General features: G+C 39.7%; 1 long non-coding RNA gene across 1 annotated transcript in view; it reads left to right on the top strand.

Moving 5' to 3' along the window:
- LOC116486499 overlaps positions 1 to 18,743 on the top strand; it is a 47,048-nt gene extending 28,305 nt beyond the window's left edge. The window contains exon 3 of the long non-coding RNA XR_004252959.1: positions 18,655 to 18,743. This is a non-coding gene — a long non-coding RNA (uncharacterized LOC116486499). The remainder of the gene's footprint in view (positions 1 to 18,654) is intronic.
- Positions 18,744 to 18,968: the final 225 nt, after the last annotated feature.

Raw genomic sequence — 18,968 nt, 5'->3', positions numbered from 1 at the left:
GGTGTAGACTTCATTCTTCAGTCAGACAACAACTGAACGCAACTGAAATTCAGGAGTCTTCTTGCTTGCAGACAGTTCAACACAAGATGTTCTGGATTGCTGTCACCACCACAGGGTTTTTGACATATTCCAGCCCCAAGCATTCATATGTCAGAGGCCAGGATCTCAAGAGATCATAGCTTGGCTGAAGAATGATTATTTTAATAAAATAAGTTAATTGTTTAGGTATTGAAATTGCTTACAACATTCAAAGAATAATTTCAACATAAGAAGGTGATTTTCTTGTTTATATTTTTCATCTGCTTAGAAACACATTTGCAGGTATTTCCTGCTACTTGCTGTTTGCATGAAAACTAGAAACAGCCAGGAAAAATAAATAAATAAAGCCAAATCATTTTTATAATTGCATGGTTCTGGGAATGAGGGTTTTAAGTAAAAGAGATGATCAGATTGAAGCTTGCCATTAAAATTATGTGGGCCTGGTACGGCCCACTGACTACTACCCTCTACTGGTCTTTCAGGCTGGTAGTGATGAAGTAGCAACGAGAAGTCCGAAGGCGATCAAGAGAGACTTTAGGGATTTGGGGCGACTACTTAGAGGATCAGGGGCGCAGGTTGTGTTTGCCTCTGTCCTTCCGATAGGGGGGATCGAAGCTGAAAGGCGTGCTGTTCACATAAACTCGTGGCTTCGAGACTGGTGTGACCGGCAGAATTTTGGTTTCTTTGATCACGGTAAGGTCTATGCTACACTGGGCCTGATGGCACCGGATGGGATGCGCCTCTCTCGGAGAGGGGTAAGGATCTTTGGTCAGGAGTTGGCAGGGCTGATAGATAGGGCTTTAAACTAGAGTCGAAGGGGGAAGGGGCTAAAACCAGGCACGCCGGTGAAGACCTAAGGGATGGTACGCTAGAATCAGAAGGGCTGTGTGCCAGTGAGGTCTTTCGGTCAGATCCACAAGGTGCTGAGTGTAAGGAGACGCACTTGAAGTGCTTTTACATGAACGCACGCGGTATGAGGAATAAAATGGATGAGCTAGAAGTCCTGGCCCAGTCCCGCAACTACGACATCATCGGCATAAGCGAAACCTGGTGGGATGAGTCCTGTGACTGGGGTATTGCGATAGATGGTTACAGGCTCTTCAGGAGGGACAGGCAGGGTAGGCGAGGTGGTGGGGTGGCGATGTATGTGAAGCAGGGGCTGGACTGTGTGGAACTTCAGGTCGGCGATGGCAAAGTTGAGAGCCTCTGGGTAAGGATCAAGGGACGAACGAATAAAGGGGATGTCGTTGTGGGAGTCTATTACAGACCCCCTGGCCAGGATGATAGCGCCGATAAATTATTCTTTACAGAACTAAGAGAGGCCTCGAGATTAACTCCCCTTGTCCTTATGGGGGACTTCAACTTGCTGGATGTTAACTGGGAGTGCCACACGGCTGACACGAGCAAGTCCAGGAGGTTCATGAAGCACCTAGATGATAACTTCTTGGTGCAGGTGCTAACAGAGCCAACTAGGAAAGGTGCCCTCCTAGACCTGTTGCTAGAAAACAGAGAGGGTCTGGTGGGAGATGTGGTGATTGGTGGCCGCCTCGGTCATAGTGACCATGAAGTGGTTGAGTTCAAAATTTATGGTGACAGAAGGAAAAGTGCCACCAAAACCTCATCCCTAGATATGGGGAAAGCAGACTTCAGGCTGCTCAGGGAACTAGTCAGCAAGGTCCCCTGGGAAACTGCTCTTGAAGGCCTCGATGTCCACCAGTGCTGGTCACTCTTTAAGCGATGCCTCCTAGAAGCACAAGATCAGGCAATTCCAAAATATCGCAAGTCAGGCAGGCGGGGCAGGAGGCCGGCGTGGCTGACCAGGAATGTTCTAATGGAGATTAGGCGGAAACAGAGAGTGTTTCGCTACTGGAAGGAGGGCCAGGTGTCATGGAAAGAATACAGGGATGCTGTTCGTGTTTGTAGGGAGAAAGTTCGGGTGGCCAAAGCACACCTAGAGTTGAAGCTGGCTGTGTCTGTGAGAGAAAATAAAAAGGGTTTTTTTAGATATGTAAATGGAAAAAGGAGAACTAAAGAATACATAGGGCCGCTCCTTGATAGGGAAGGTCTCCTCACAGACAATGACATAGGCAAAGCAGAGACGCTTAACGCCTTCTTTGCCTCTGTCTTCAATGCCGATGATGGGCTTCGGGACCCAGGATGCCCTGAGCTGGAGGACCGGGACGGTGGGGATGACAAACTCCCAACTGACCCTGAACGTGTGCGGGATTTGCTACTCCACCTGGATCCCTACAAGTCCATGGGTCTGGATGGGATTCATCCCCGGGTGCTGAAAGAGCTGGCGGACGTCATCGCGGAACCTCTCTCAATTATTTTTCAACGATCCTGGGAATTTGGAGAGGTCCTGGTAGACTGGAAGCTGGCAAATGTTGTGCCGATTTTCAAGAAGGATCAGAAAGAAGACCCTAGCAATTACAGGCCTGTCAGTCTCACGTCAGTGCCTGGTAAAATCATGGAGAAGTTGGTTCTCGAACTTATTGAGGTGCACCTGGGGGACAAAGCAGTCATTGGTCCCAGCCAGCATGGGTTTGTGAAGGGTAGGTCCTGCCTAACTAACCTGATTTCCTTTTATGATAAGATCACCCGTATGGTGGACCAAGGGAAACCAGCTGATGTGATTTTTTTGGACTTCAGCAAGGCTTTTGACACAGTTTCCCATAGGAAAAAATGGAAAAAATTTTTTCCCATAGGAAAAAATGTCCACCATACAGCTAAATAAAAACATTATACGATGGGTGAGCAATTGGCTAACGGGCAGGGCCCAAAGGGTTATGGTAAATGGGGCTGTGTCAGGCTGGCAGGCAGTCACCAGTGGGGTCCCTCAAGGCTCCATTTTAGGGCCGGTACTTTTCAATATTTTTATAAACGATCTGGATGTAGGAATAGAAGGTATTTTGAGCAAGTTTGCTGATGACACCAAACTTGGAGGAGTTGTGGACTCGAATGAGGGTGTAAAGGCCTTGCAGAGGGATCTGGATAGGTTGGAGAGCTGGGCGATCACCAACCGCATGAAGTTCAATAAGAGCAAGTGCCGGGTCCTGCATCTGGGACGGGGAAACCCTGGCTGCACGTACAGACTGGGCGACGAGACGCTGGAGAGCAGCCTAGAAGAGAGGGATCTGGGGGTCGTGGTAGACAGCAAGTTGAATATGAGCCAGCAGTGTGCCCTGGCAGCCAGGAGGGCCAATCGTGTCCTGGGGTGCATCAAGCACAGCATCGCTAGTAGGTCAAGGGAGGTGATTGTCCCGCTCTACTCTGCGCTGGTGCGGCCTCACCTCGAGTACTGTGTGCAGTTCTGGGCACCACAGTATAAAAAGGACATGAAACTGTTGGAGAGTGTCCAGAGGAGGGCTACGAAGATGGTGAAAGGCCTGGAGGGGAAGACGTACGAAGAACGGCTGAGGTCACTGGGCCTGTTCAGCCTGGAGAAGAGGAGGCTGAGGGGAGACCTCATCACAGTCTACAACTTCCTCGTAAGGTGGTGTCGAGAGGCAGGAGACCTTTTCTCCATTAACACCAATGACAGGACCCGCGGGAACGGGGTTAAGCTGAGGCAGGGGAAATTTAGGCTTGACGTCAGGAGGGGGTTCTTCACAGAGAGGGTGGTTGCACACTGGAACAGGCTCCCCAGGGAAGTGGTCACTGCACCGAGCCTGTCTGAATTTAAGAAGAGATTGGACTGTGTACTTAGTCACATGGTCTGAACTTTTGGGTAGACCTGTGCGGTGTCAAGAGTTGGACTTGATGATCCTTAAGGGTCCCTTCCAACTCAGGATATTCTATGATTCTATGATTAATACAGTGGGTTACACATTATGGACCAGATGAAGTGCATGTAGAAGGGCTTGCAGACAGTACCAGTCAGCCTGTATTTATAGAAAACTTTGGGAGACATTTAATATCCACTATGCTTATTCTTGCACTGTGAAATTCAGAATGGAAAATGATGTCAGAGTTCCCATATCCATGTCTCCCTCTGCCTTGGCACATGCAGTGTTCATCAGCAGAATTGTCTGCTGGGGTTAGTAGTGGTCGCTCCAATATCAGCTGGAGCACTTTTGCTGAGGAAGGAAGATGCTTGGGAGGAAAAGTATTCTTTCAATAGGACTAGTACTTTGTGTGGTGGATGAATTGTTTTTGTTTCTATATATATTTTTTTTTCTCAGAGATGTTGTAATAATAATAAAGAAAAATACATTGATTTTATTTTGTATTTTTGAAAGACATCAAACCTAGGACAGGTTCTCTTTTAGTATTTGAATCATAGTGAGCAGTTTTGAACTGCTAACCCCATAGAATGACACAGACATGAAAGGGATGTGTGTATCCTTTCACTGTACTGAGATATCGAGATAATTATCCAACATACAGTTCCCTCTCAGTGCTTTTCAGCGCATTTTGAATGAAGAGACTGTGAGGACAGCTGATTTTAATCTGAGAATCCACTTTAAAGGGGCTCAGGAGATTCAGTGCTAATAGAGGAGCTAAGTGATACAGAAGTATTACTTACCCCTCAAATGGGAAGATGAAAATGAGAATCCTTAGATAAAATAGGGTGGAAATAGACACCTGCTGATCTTCCCCCAGGCTCAAAAAAAAAAAACAAAAAAAAAAAATGGGGGGGGGGGGGGGAAAAAAGAAAACCAAAAACCTCAATGAAGAGTATGGAAGGAAGCTGATGCCATCTAGGACTGTCCTTTATCATTTTTTCTCATTCATTCCAGTAGACCAGAATTCCATATTCCAACTCAGGGAATATTTAAGGACTAGAAAAACCTTAATATAAGGAGAAAGGGAAGCTTTCTGTTGGAAAAAATTAACGTAGTGGACTGGGTGGTAGACTGTGAGTTTCATAAAGTGTATAAGAGGCTAATAATGATGTCTTTTTAGACATAACTCATGCGTGTCTGACTGTCTGTTGCTTTTCACACCCACATGTTTTATCACTCAGTTCAAGCCCCTTCTTTTAGGGTTGATGGCTTTACCTGTCTTAATGTTGCACCCAAGAGATGGGCTGTATTACTTCTGGGACTCTCAGGGAGTCCATCCATATTTTATTATATGTAACAAAATAAACAGCAGTAATGATAACCTGACAAAAAGAATAACACAACCAGAATAGCTCATCTTTGCTGTTGTGTTTGTACAGCAGATCTACAACATTGTTTCATGGATTTCATATCCCCATGTCATGTTCGTGCCAAGGGTACTGGAAGTACCCAGCACAGTTCAGAAGTGTTTAGCAAGCTCTAGGTAAGGTGAGATTTATGCCATTGATATTAATGTTGCATAAGTAGCTGAAAAAAAATACATCTTGAAAAAGAAAAACAAAATATATTGTGGTACAAAACTGAAACTGCTCTCTTAATAAATACTGTGGAGTATTGGATTCAATCCTGTTATTTGTTATTTACACTATAGTCTCCCCAAGAACAGAATTCTCTCTTCACATTAACTTTTATCAGATTACCTTTTGAGAAACAGGGTCATTGGCAGCCACAACATTTACACTTCTAGTAGAACAGCACATTCATGTCACATAGTATAAAATATGTCTTTGCTATGAATCAGAGCATTTGTATTTTAAATGTTGTGGAGGTGTCATTTCTCTCATATCCTCATTCTTCCCTCAGAAGAAAAGAATATTTGCCTGCCACTAAGTATGAAGTAAACATTTTCATATGTAGTGTCTTGTCTTTCTCCTTTTTCATTCCCTTTTAGTGCTTAGTCACTGGTTTCACCAGTGACCAGAAGAAAAATTATGACATGGTAACAGGCTAAATTGACGGAAAAGCTCTGATATATCCAGTGGAATGGTCATAAATTCACATAAAAGAGGTGGATATCTGCCTCCCATCAGACATCTCTCTTTCCTTCATATTCTTTCTGTATCACAGTAAGACAGACAGACACTGAAAACAGAAAATGGGGATACAGACTTCCCCAGATTAAGCAGGTGCCGATTTGATTTTTGTCTGAAATACCTTGGTGCTGCCTAGCAAAAACTGAAAAAGTACTTACAGGAACTAAATTGCATATACTTGAAAATATAACTTAAAAATCCTTAAAGTATATTTTGAATAAAGAAACAAAATCTACTCCCCCCTTTTTAGAGGAAAAAGATGCTTTTTTTTCATGCTAGCTGAGTTGACACTTTCTACTTGACCCCTCAGTCATCAAATTTTTTCTTTCTTGAAGAGGAAACTTTTAAAAAGCCTTGTGTGTTGGAGTCAGCTGGGACCAAGATTTGACCCAGGATATTTAAACTAGAAGGATGGTTTCAAACAGAAAGGTGACATGGCTGTGTTGACAATGATATTTGAGTGGATTTTGTCACAGTGATTTGGCATGAGCTGTAAGTTAAATACAGGTTTGATAGGAAAATTTGCAGGATAGGAACCATTGCTGAGTCTATGCTGATTTATACTTGCTCTGCCTTTTTCCTATAATTACAATTTTATTTTATTTTATTTATTTATTTATTTATTATTATTATTATTTTTTTTTTAAGAAAAATTTTGAATCAGGCACTATCTTGGCAAAGAGTTTTCCTTGGCTTATACTGGACTGAATGGGTACTATGGTTACTTCCAGCTCACATTTGCAAAGCCATGATCTCTGTTTGAACTCTTGTTTGGTACAGATGGATGGATATGCAAGCATATCCATATGCAATGTCTAAAATATACTGTGACATTTTAGACATATACAAGTATGACTGCCTTCACCATTCCAGTAGTGCTTTCACAGGCTTGAAAGCTATTGTGCCTCTCCAACAACCAGATCTGAAAAATCCAGCTACTGTTGAACACTTGGAGAACATATAGGAAAGAGGAATGAAACAACCACGAGAATCCTTTTGTCTGTGTTGTTACTGGAGGTGAAAGAAAAGACAAAGAGCAATATAGTTTTGCTCTTATATATACAGAACATAAAATAAAAGTAGCTCTGAAAATCCAGAAGTAGGTCTTCCGTTAGAAGAAAGGGACACAATTTTTGTTTGCATCGTGAATTCTAATATTTTCCAAATTTTTCAATTAACTGTCTCTTCCCCCTCAAGTCATGAATGAACAGCACCTGCATGGTAATACTCTGCTGTCCTGCATAAGGTGTGATTCTTGTATTCATTTAACATTTGTCCTCTGCCTTAGGAAACACACAATATGAACAAGATCCTCTTTTCTTGTCCTCTTTTATTCAGACAGGAATAGAACCGTTCAAACTAGTATACAAAGGTAATAACATGTGAGTGAGGATCTTTAGCTAGATAATGAAAGAAGACATTTTATAAGAGCAGAGAGAAGCAAAGGATTAACTATTTTTTTTTTTTTTAAAGAAAATAAATTAAAAACCTTTCTGACCAAATCCAAGATTAATTTTACAGGAAGAGCAATATCAAAGAGAGTACTGGAATCAAATGTTCTTTTTAATTTCTTAGTTTATTTTTGTACAGAAACTAGGAATTGCCTTTATTTGCTGCCTCAGCTCCCACGTAGTACCAGAGGATCAGATTCTTTTGGCTCAGCAGGCCAGGAATGTGACAGTGGCAGTGATCATTAACAATTTTGTTTTTCCTAAATTGCATTTCTGGAACTGGATTCCCCTATGGGGCAGGAGTTCTGAGCTAGTGTCTTTATTTCCTGGCCTCCTCTGATGTAGGGAATAAAATGTTTCTTTGAATGTTTGTTGAGTGCAGCATGGAGACATTTGAGAATCAACAGCTCCTTGTGTTTACAGAAGCAGTCATTTCTCTACTGCATGCTGTCCAGGAATTACCACGCTAGTCAATTTAGGGTAAATTTGCAAAGTGTTGCACAGGGAGTCACACAGTTAAATCCCATTGATGTTAATGGGAGTCGTGCAGCTAAATCCCTGCACATTGCTTTGTAATTTACCTCTTTGTGTTTCTCAAACCTGCTGGCTCATGACTAATTTGTGTCTCTAATAGAAAAGCTCTAACATGTTTTTGTCGTATATGGAATGGACACGGTCTATCTATTATTCACACTACATCTGCTGTATAAAGTAAATTTCAAAGTAAAACATTCTCTCTAGTAACTGATGTCTTCATGTATTTATCTACGCAGCTTTCCTATAAGTTATAGAATAGTGGTAGTTAAACTAGCATCAGCCACCACAGTCCTCAGAACCTCATTTTTTCTTTTTTTTTATTTTTAAATTATATCACTATAATTTATGGAAGCTAAATTAATCTTATTTATAGTACAAAAAAATAAAATATCTATTTTAGTGAAAACACAATATCTTGAAAACTTGCTTGATCATCTTTGAAAATGGTTTAAAATTATTTGTTGGTCTCCAGAGAAGTTTGGGGTAGACATTCTAAATTATTTATTTTTTTGGAAGACAAGTGCTTTTCAGTTTATTTGTGGGAAGAAACAATTGCAGAGTTAGACAGTGTTGCTAAAATGAAGGTAAAAGAATGGGGAGGTGGCAAGATATAGGCTTGAAAGTACTTTGCCACAATGCACATGTATGTTTCACTTGGTGTTATGTTGATGACTATCACTGGGCATATTTCCACCACAGGAGTATGGTGTAAAGTTTCTCCAGTTAGCCATGAGATGGTCAAAATATCCACATGCACAGCCATACAGATATCAAATGTATAAAAAGTTGTGTTGATACAATACTGCAACCATACTAATTAACTCTTGCTTCAACAAAGTTAATTACCTCAGTGGCAGCACCCTGATGATGTGGCAATAAAGTTTCTGGTTCAAGAGCTGGCTCAGGTAGCACTCTCCAAAGAGTCTACACCGCCCTTCATTGTACGGTGTAGGCATGCCCATAGAAAAGCTCATAAGACAATGAATAATTTCGTCTTCTGTGAAAAGTTTGGATTGTTCCTCGTAAATGGGGCTTAAAACTTCACCATGAGTGCTGAGAAGGGAAAGAAAATATTGCCTCATTTATATTGCTCATTCATCCACTAAATGGAAAGCAAATTATGAAATTATATCATTGAAGAATATGTCATCAGACATATATGCAGAGCAGATAATTGAGGTGGATTAGGCAACCTGAATTAGAAATTCCATAACTGCCCTGTTGGTCACTGGAAAATCTGAGACATACATGTTAGCAACACAAATGAGTCTGATAAACCTACCATCATCAACAGATCTACCTGGAGTTTGCTATCATTTGGACCTGTCATCAAATGGAAGTAAGATGTATGTGTACCAAGAGGTTTCCATGTAATTATTACCAAACCAATATTTTTGGTTTAGTCTTGGGTTTAAGTCTTTGCTGCTTGGCAGGCAACAACATTTAGCATCTGTCTTTTTGACTAAACCTTCAACCAATCCTGACTCACCACTCTGTCTACTACCACTTCTTTGCTACCTAATTAACAACAGTCTTTCGTCTTCAGCTCCACACGGCCTAGGCCACTGTGTGGGTACAATAGATGAAAGGCAGGAGCTTAGGGACAGGCTACTTCCCTACAAGAGGCTCACATTAGTATCAGCAGATTGAATATCATTTGCAGGAGCATCTCTGCTTTTAACTGAAATGCTAGACTATCTGCAGCAGCACACAGAAAATAGAGCAGATTCTTATAATTTTCTTCTCCATGATTTAGAAAAACATTACTGAGTGTGTGACTATTGAAATTTTAGAAAGACTCAGCACAGACAGAATCACAGAATTTCTAGGTTGGAAGAGACCTCAAGATCATCGAGTCCAACCTCTGACCTAACACTAACAAGTCCTCCACTAAACCATATCCCTAAGCTCTAAACGTCTTTTAAAGACTTCCAGGGATGGTGACTCCACCACTTCCCTGGGCAGCCTGTTCCAATGTCTAACAATCCTTTTGGTAAAGAAGTTCTTCCTAACATCCAACCTAAAACTCCCCTGTCACCAGGCAAGTGGGAGAACAGACCAACCCCCACCTCGCTACAGCCTCCTTTGAGGTACCTGTAGAGAGCAATAAGGTCGCCGCTGAACCTCCTTTTCTCCAAACATTCTTATAGGGATGGTAGATTTGGAGGGTTGACCTTTTTGGTCCCTCCTCATCTTGCAAATTTCCATACACTGCTTCAAAGTGCAGAAACATAAAAATTTGTCAAGGAATCACTTGTGGAAGTGTTCTCACCTGGGAAAAATTACTTATTTATCTCTTACCCTCATTCAAAGAAATTGGCATGTAGCTCTGGCTGAGACTATGTCCCTCTGCCCTTCTTGATCTCCCTCCATTCCGTGTACATCAGAATGGATGGTCCTAGCATGAAAAATACTGAGTGGTGTTATAAAGTTCAGGAAATTCATAAACAGAAAAAGAGGATTTTTTATAAGAGGAATCGAGGTAATTTGAACAATGTTATTGAAGCATTATGATGCTTCAATATGGTAGAAATATGTAGAAATATGATGGTAGAAAACCAACTTCAGATGGTTTTCTAATCAAACTGCAAACTAGTTAAAAAGAAGCTTAATACACAAAGTAGTCATAACAGCTTGGAAAGTACTCTTGTGAATTTGTATGTGCATGCAACCTAGACATCACCTGATCTAATACTTCAGCAGACTTCTTTGATTAAGGATTGGTTCACCTTCTTGAAGCCAGAATGATGAGGAATGTTGACTTCTCTTACTGGATTGAGAAATCCTCTCTAGATCTTTGCTATTTAAAATGGTGCCATGCTAGTCACTTGCAATTGCTAAAACAAATTGCTTGTACAGAAATTTATAGTTCACACTGTGGTTGTGATGTCAAAGGGAAAACATTACCTGTGTGACAGGAACCACCGTTAATAAGATAACTGCTCCATAATATTCTCTTAATCTCCACAGATGTGTTTGGTAGAACGCACCCAACTTTGAAAGAGACTTTACCTGAAGGCTAAAAGGCCTTTGGGGAAGCTGTGGAATGGAAGGAAACCACACAGAGAAGAGACTGAAGGTCATCTATATAGCTTTATTTTGGGTTATGGGTTATTCAGAGGGTAGCCAAGAACATGGAAAAAGAAAGGAAAAAAAAATAAGATAAAAGTTGTGGAAAGTTGGAAAAGCAGTGTAGGGTTAACCTCAGTTAATGCTGAATGCGTTTGTCTATAAATAGACGTGTCTTTCCGAGTGAATTTCCCTAAGTTCATTGTATACTTATTGGAAGCAAATATGATCTTTGACTTCCTTTTCAGAATAAACAGAAATACCCTCTAGAGGTGTTTGTCTGTCTCCATTGACTGAAGAATGAGTAAATTGCTCACCTCATGGGTGTAGAATAATCTCACTTTTTTTTTTTTTTTTTTTTTTTTTTTTTTTTCTGAAACTTTTAGTGTATTTTAAATTTCAAAAAATGCAGGGTGGTTAGAAAAGAGTGCATGTGCATTTTCATTCACCCTTGTAATACACAAGTGAGACAGTAGTCCTACACAGTAGAAAGAATTCCAGTCTCATTTTTATTTGGATTAGAAAATGAGCTATAAATCTTGATATTCTTGGCATTTTCTGGCTTCAGAAAGGCTGCAGGCATATGGGACTAACCTTTCTGATGGTGTTTTGATTTTCCTGTTCAACAATGTGATTTACTGAGATATGGAAGAATTTGACATATCTGGGTCCCCCCAAGCATCTGGACAGAGTAGACATAGCTATTATGCTTCACTGAATCCTGACTTCTGTATGTTATATCCTTCTACTTGGTTCTGAGGATTGCATCATGGGGTCTGGATTTGTTAGTCTCTGTATGCATCAAATCTATTCATAACAAGTGTTTTTGATTGACATCTAAGCAGCAGTGATAAACTGAAAAGGAAAAACTGAAATGCAGACTGCTGACTGGCTGTGTTTCTCAGCGTTGCACCAGCTTGTTATAACAGCAAAATCTGCTTTAAGAAAAATAAACAGTAGGAACTTTACAAACTTCTGGTTCAGTGTTCTGAAAAAAAAGTTAATGTTCTGATATGGTGCAGTCATGGAAAAAAAAAAAAGGGAAAAAGTTCTGGTTGAAAAATGAAAGTACAACAGGGTTGCAATATACAAGTAAGCAGGAAAGAGATGTAAAGCAGAAGGAGACTAAGGGAGACTTGGCAGCAAGAGTATATTGTTGCAGTTTTTGTATTTTATGATTGCAGTTAAATTTCAACTGTAGTTATGTGACCAATATGGGTAAGCTACAAATCCAGAGAGATAATCCTAGCCAAAAAGGGGTTAAGTCAAAATGGTGACAAAGACCCCAGGAGCTTGGATCTTACAGTAAATTGGAAAGGATTGGAGTTGCAAGGCAGGTCCCTTCTCTGTCATTTATTTTGACTGGTATAACCTTCTGCTGTCACTTCTATATTTACTAGGGAGTCCCCACTTCTGTGCCCACACAATAAGATATTCAGATCAAACAGCTCAAAATAGTTTTGAGCACAGGTCATTAAAAAATGTTTAAGCTGATATTAATATATGATAATAAATATCACTGGAAAGGTAGACGACTAATCAGAGAAGCTCAAGTTATTGATGAAAACCCCCCGACCAGAAGAGTTAAAATCAGTAAAGAATTTCTTAAATGTGTCAGGAACAAACAGCAGTTTAACAATTGTATCAGTTTGACACTAGATAAAGGTAGTAAATACAATACAGAAAAGGAAGTGTTCAACAAATATTTTTTTGATCCGTTCTTGAAGAAAAGCAGGATGATGTATTCCTATGATAAAGCGTTAAGGAAATACTTTCTGTTGAGCCAGCAGATAGGGAGGACCATAAACATAAACAATATAAGTTAAATATTTGTCGTGGTTTAACCCAGCTGGCAGCTAAACACCACGCAGCCGTTCGCTCACCCTCCCTCCTCCCTCTCTGGGACGGGGGAGAGAAATGGAAAGTGAAGCCTGTGAGTTGAGATAAAGACAGTTTAATAAGACAGGAAAATAATAATAATAATAATAATAATAATACAATGATGATAATAGTACTACTACTAATAATATGTACAAACAAGTGATGCACAATGCAATTGCTCACCACCCGCTGACCGATGCCCAGCTTAACCCCGAGCAGTCCGGCCCCCTCCCCCCGGCTAGCCACCCCTATATATTGTTTAGCATGACGTCAGATGGTATGGAATACCCCTTTGGCTAGTTCGGGTCACCTGTCCTGGGTCTGTCCCCTCCCAGCTCTTACTGCACCCCCAGCCTGCCTGTTGGCAGGACAGAGCAAAAGTCTGAGGTGTCCTTGGCTTGGTATAAGCACTGCTCTGCGACAATTAAAACATCGGGGTGTTATCAGCACTCTTCTCATCCTAAGCCAAAACACAGCATTCCACCAGCTACTAGGAAGAAAATTAATTCTGTTCTAACTGAAACCAGGACAATATTTTTCTGAAATGAGCAGGACTGGCACCCTTGAATGCCAGAGGAAGGGATTGAACATTTTGTTTCACTTATTTGCAGATCTTGCAACTCTAGGAAACATCAAGAATCCTTCAGAAATCTTTAACACATGCTGGTATTTATAGACTGGTAATGTGAGCAAAGTTACTGATCTTTGTCAAAACCACAGAAACACTAATCTGGAAAGTAATAAGTGTAAAGTTAAAGGATGGTAGTGAAAATATTACAATTTGCAAGTTTTTATGAAAAATAAGACATGTAAAACTTGAAATCTGTTTCATCAGATTGCAGCAATGCCTGATAAAAGTAAATATTTTGCCTAATGTAGGCATCTCACTTGTACATATGTATTAATGAAGTTCTTGGTGAAGTCTGTGAGCACCTATATACATTTTCTGTGTAACAGCAGAAGGATGTGGAATACTTTGTAAGGCTCTAGTGGGAATTGCCATCCATGAGTGTAAGCACATACACTGATGCACATACATCTCATTCATCTCTCAACTTTTATAAGCAATTTTATGTTTAATACAAAGTAGTCATCTAGACTTCTACAGTTATAGTTGCCTTCAGAATACTACTAATCCTGTCCTAAAATCCAAACTACAGTATCTAAAATTGTCTGAAGGTGCACATCTCTCCTTCCTTGCCTGGGGAGCCTGAACAACTATTTTAGTCTAGATAGATATCCAGTTTCAAAAGAGAAATTTAGATCCTGACTTAGGCAGTATCTCCCTTTCTTCATAGGTGCTGTTTCTACAATGATTATGAAGGCATTTTAGAAGCAGTGGTTACTAGACAAAAGTTGAGATCATATATTAATTAGATTGGACATGTTTTGTGTTGATAGATAGTTCACATGTCCTTCAGGACTTTCTGATCTATTTTAAATCAGGAAGTTTTGAGAAACTGCTCAAATATATGTTAGCTACTTCACCTCCCCACCCGTTTAACAAAATAATAAGGTACATTGTGTCCTAAAATATTCAGCTACACCACACTCTATTTTTAGACTCATGGCTTTCAAACAGAAATTATTTATAGGTTTATTCAGCCACAAAAGAAGGTGAAAGTGTTACAGACAGTATACAGAAGTATGGAAACTATCAAGAAGAAAAGAATGAATAACCTAGTATAGTACTCTGTAAATTAAATTAAAAACTGGCTTGCTGGTAGATCTCCAAATATTACATATGGGAATCCATCATCCTGTGATGTGTTCCTAGGCCAAATATTATTTAATACTTCTGTCAGTTATATGAAAGAAAGTATAAAATAAATGGTTGTAAGACAAAGACTAGTAGAGAAGTTATTAATAAGATAAATAAATAATACACATCAGTGTGAATTATTTGACTAAGAACGACTGAAAATATTATTTTTAATGCTACCAAATAAATAGTCACACATCTGGGAAGAAAAAGCACAGGCCAGTTTTACAATATGTCAGACGATGCTCTGGAAGGTATGAAAGGTCTTCTACCTTTGGGTGAAGACCTGTCTGAACATGACATGATGCAACAAGGAAAGAATTATCCTTGGATAAGAGTATGGAAAATTAAGCAGAAGCAAGAAATGGTATTCTGCAAATGCAATATGCTTTATCCCTGGTGTAATATTAAGTCTCATTCTTTATCTATTAGAGAGATTAGCAAGATGGATAGAACCGGAAGAGCTACAGTGTTGATCCTCTGCCTGATAAGGCTCATGATCCAGATCTGGTTTGCAGATTTAAAAGAAGTGGAAGACGCAATTTGATTGCATCAACCAGTATCTTCATAAGGAAGGTGAAACTGATTCATAAAAAATGGCTTAACCTGCCACCAGTGATGGGGAGAAAGCTAATAGCTTTTATCAAATTTAGAGCGATGAAAGAACTAGGAGTGAGCTACAAATATTAGCAGTGAGAATAAGTAAACAATAGGCTAATATGTGAGTTGCAACAGATTATCCATCAATCGGAATGTTGTAAAATTAAGAGTATGTGTCTTAATAAATGCTTTAATTCAGATGGACACCATGGAGTTGCTGCAGATCTTACCAGATGACTATCTGATACACGTGTCAGATCAGGTCATCACAACTGTTCTTCTAGGCTTCAAATCTAATAATATTTATAAGCATGTTGTAAAGGGTAATATATATCAAGTTACCTTCTCATTAAATGCTCTGTTCTCTGAGTTCTTTGTTTCTTGACCTGTACAATCCTTTGACAAGGTAAAGTCATCATCTCAATTCTTAGATGAAAATGTGTGTTTTTGCAGGCCTTTCATTGTTCATGTTCATCTCTGTGTACTTTTTTCTTCCTACTGTAATAAAGAGTACTGAATTTCTGGAGGGGTAATGAGATCTATTGATGTAGTAACAAAAACTTCTCCAGTATAAGTCCCACAATGAATTCCATAACATGTTTTTTGGGACTAAATTTAAGCACCTCATGCTTTCTTTTGTCCTTATTTCAATGTCAGGTTAGCAAAAAAGCAGTCTCACAGAGGAAAAGGGGGTATCCAGTGGGCTCTACTCTGCCTTTGTGTATAGTAAATTTAGAGTGAGGGATTTTAAAGAAAGGATTTATGCAGTTGTAGAAGAAAGAAAAAAAAAAAAGTGACAAAAATGTGTTTCTGCTCTATGATATTAATGAATCTGCACAAGCTAATTCTCCTGAGACCAAGGTGAAATGCTTTCTTTAATGTCAGTCCCCATAACGAAAACAGTGTGACTCAAAATATGATTAAATAAAGTTCTCATTAGTAACAAGTCAATAAAAGTAGTAGCAAAAGCTCCAGCAGAAGAAACTTCAAGAGTGGTGACATAGATTATTGGATAAATGATAGAAAATAGCATTACTATAATTTAGAGAAAGTTGGGCAGGACTTTTTTAATCATGCAGTGTCTTGTTAAATTCAACAGAGCCTAACCTGTTTGTCTTTTTTTTTTTTTTTTTTTTTTTTTTTCTCTCATTCAGCTCTGGAAGGAGAGAAAAATACTAGTCTCTACAAATTGGCTATAAAGGTGTTTCTCTGAATGTTAGTACAAATATCATGAGCACAAGAGGATGCTCAGATTGTCTGCTCTGTCTTCTGCTCTGCTCTTTTTACATCCTCTGCAACTCTGAAGTTGATAAATAGTGCAGTTGTCCACCTGTACACAGGCAGATTACTGGATAGCAAAAATGAAAGAAGTTCCTATCAAAGACCATGAGTCACTTAATTTGCTTGCGGTAAATTAAAACAGAGAAATTGTAGTTGAATTTAATGAGTCTGGCTATCTCTGAAGCTCCATGCATTAATGTCACCTGCTATTGTGCATAGTCTATCCCATGAGACAGGGTTCTGCTTAGCTCAGGGCTCTGGTGATGCATGATGCTGATGACTCCACTTTACAGCACAGACTGGGGATGGGATTGTTACCTTAGGTCTCATCTGCAGTTTTAAAATGATTAAAATTTGGCAATTACTGTTAAAGAGCTTTACAGCACTACTTTCTGGAGAACCTAAAACAGCTACTGAAATACAGCTAGCATCACTCCTTTCTAGTCTTAGATTTTAAACTAAGTATTGAAAATGTTTCTGTTCTACCTAGCAGAAATGGATGCTGGTCCAGGACTGTAGCTTATAAGCACTACCATGCTGCAAATCTCATAGCTCCTGATCTGTAGCATGTCCTGGCAGAAACAAGCTAACTCCCAATAAAGAACTCTATAGCATTTTGAAAGGAAAGTAACATGTGAGATTTATTTATTTATTTATTTATTTTGGATACAGGAAGGCAATCCTTCCTTCTCACAAAACATTACATTTTTTCCATTTTTTCATGCATCTCTTTTTTTTTGGGTTGCAGCCAAGACTGAAAGCAGAAAATAAAAGTATGTTTACGAGAAAGCTTTACTTGTGATTTTCTATTCAAGTGTGTAACCACAACAACAGGAGTCAATTCAGCTCACCGTAACAACTTGGAGAGTGCTGGTACTAAGCCTCTACATGTTACAAGGGATTCAAACTGCCAGGGAGAAGTAGTGACAGGAGGAAAAAATACGCAGGGTACAAGGTGTAAGAGCAACTCAAAGCAGACAAAAAAGAAGAAAGAAGTGAATGTTTTTTCTCTCTCCTTCTCTTTCTTTTGCTTAGGCAAAACACCTGTATTCCTAACTAGGCTTGAGGAAATAGAGTTGGAATCAAAAGAAGGCAATGTTCAATGTTCAATGTTCAATGGCTTGTTTGCTTGTTATACACTAAAATCTTTACATCCTGCTATTTGATGATTAGGAGCCATGATACAGGAGTATACTAGTGAGTCTAACTCAGACTCTTTCAGGAGACATCCTAAATCTCCATCATCACATGGGTACTCTACAGCTCCTTTGGGTTCCTCAGAGAGCGTGGTGAGTTGGCCTTCAGGAATGTGTGGTAGAGGAGCACTGCCATGGTTGTTACCTGGAAACTTCAGAGGCCTCTGGAGCAGCCTCCAGAGCCACTGAGCAAGCTCTTCACCCCAGTCTCAAGAGGGGTAAGGACCTGTGCATGGAGGAGCATTGATAAAGAAAAAAACAGGCAGAATGGACCAAGAGAATTAGTGTCATAAACACAGAACGGAGTGCCATGGCTGTGAAAGGCGGCACGAGTTTCAGTGACAGTGATCAAGAGAAAGAAAATAAAACAAGCCTCAGGCATCAGTCCTTTGCAGTGCTGAAAAATTTTTTAACAGTTTTGTGTTGTTCAAAGGGTGGTGTAAGCATGAGGGGATGGGGAATTCCACCTTGCTGTGGCTGGAGCTGTGTGAGACGTGTAGGCACCACAAAACACTTGAGTTTTGCCTTTATGTCATTGTTTGGATGAAGTGGGAAGATACTTACACTTGGCTCCTGTTCACCTTCAGTGAGAAACATATTTCTGCAGGCAGCATTTGAAAAAAATGAGGCTCCATTAGATAGCGTTTGGTTTGTGGGAAGATGAGGATGGGGGATGAGGGAAGTGAACAGAATTCAAGGAAAAGCACAAAGGAAAAGCCAGCTGTGGAGACTCTTTATGTTTAATGCTAAAAGGTATTGTGATTCAAAGCATTCAGACACAGTAAAGAATTTGATATCTCAGGAGAAAAAGTGCAGACAAATTGGATACTCAGTCACATCTAAGTGGAAACATATTTTTGTGAGCCATGGTGTTTGTGCACTTCAGTCTTCCTTAGTGACTTCTCTCTCACAGTACCAGCCCATTACCAATGAAAACATGTTCTTTCTTTCTTACAGATACTTGGAAGATTGAAAGGCATGTGTCCAGAAAAATGAAACCTATTTCTAACATTTCTGGAGGTAAGTGTGTCCTTATGAAAAGGAAACTGAAGACAAAAGAGAACATCAAATAATGTTTCGAACATTTAAGAATATTGAACACTGAACATTTAAGATTAGATGTCCATTTTGGGAAAGGGATTGAAAATTAGAAATTTGGCTCCACTCTGTATTGAAAAGATATCATTTTTTAACCTAGATGGTCTAAAGAAGATCAGGTAACTGTTGTTGAGTGAAGGCACATTTTTTTTTTCCATTTGCTATGGAGTGCA

The sequence above is a fragment of the Aythya fuligula genome, chromosome 2 (assembly GCF_009819795.1).
Source record: "Aythya fuligula isolate bAytFul2 chromosome 2, bAytFul2.pri, whole genome shotgun sequence".
NCBI lineage: Eukaryota > Metazoa > Chordata > Aves > Anseriformes > Anatidae > Aythya > Aythya fuligula.
The sequence above is the reverse complement of the archived record's forward strand: the minus strand, read 5'-3'. Positions and strand labels throughout refer to the sequence as shown.